Genomic DNA, 866 nt, shown 5'->3' with positions numbered 1-866 from the left:
CTGACTCCTCTCCTTATCTGTTAACACCAGGAACAAGCACGTGAGTGTCTCTCAGCTGGATGTGACATCTGGAATCATCTGGCTGGATGTGGCCTCCAGGCTGAGGATTTCATCATGTTCAGACTTGGCCACACCTCCTCCAAAACAAGGAGACATGGACATGTTTCATGGAACCACCTGTGTGTGATAATGGATATAGTTCTATCTCATAAGTATGAAGGTTCGAAATGTGCTGGCCTTACACAGAAAAAAAAAATAATTACCTTAAATTAAGAGAAAAATAATAAGAATATTGACAAGTCACCAGANTCATCCCCATATCAATGTGAGAAAGGCCCTGAATTTTACAGATGTGAAAATGAAGATTATACAGATATAAGGATTGAGCCAAATACATAGAGCCAGTAGATCCAGGAGCAGAAATTCCAAGATGGAGCTGTGAGTTCACTGTTCTTCCCACTGTGCTACACAGCCACACTCTAAAAGAATCTCCAAAAAGTCCTTTGTTTGCATGATATTTGTTCGCCACATTCACTGATAGGGAACAAATCCTAGAAACCCAGAGAGAAACCAGAATAAATTAAAAATAGAGTTCCTTGTGCCATGAGGGGTCTACGGTGGTGGGCCAAATCAGATTTTTTTCTCTTTCTCAGAGGAGGAAGTAGATATTGGGATTGACTTCCCAAAATGGGACGTCTCATTCACATGGCAGATAAGAGAGTTCCAATTCTAGAGTGCTACCAGAAGGAATATGTATAGGGCAATCAAACAAAGCAACTTCCTTTGGTTGTTTTTCTCTGTGCCATTTTTTCACAATGTTAAATTTGAAGAAATGATGACATATATCACTGCTCTAAAACTGGATG

This window comes from Galeopterus variegatus, unplaced genomic scaffold (genome assembly GCF_000696425.1).
Source record: "Galeopterus variegatus unplaced genomic scaffold, G_variegatus-3.0.2 Scaffold6856, whole genome shotgun sequence".
NCBI lineage: Eukaryota > Metazoa > Chordata > Mammalia > Dermoptera > Cynocephalidae > Galeopterus > Galeopterus variegatus.
The sequence above is the reverse complement of the archived record's forward strand: the minus strand, read 5'-3'. Positions refer to the sequence as shown.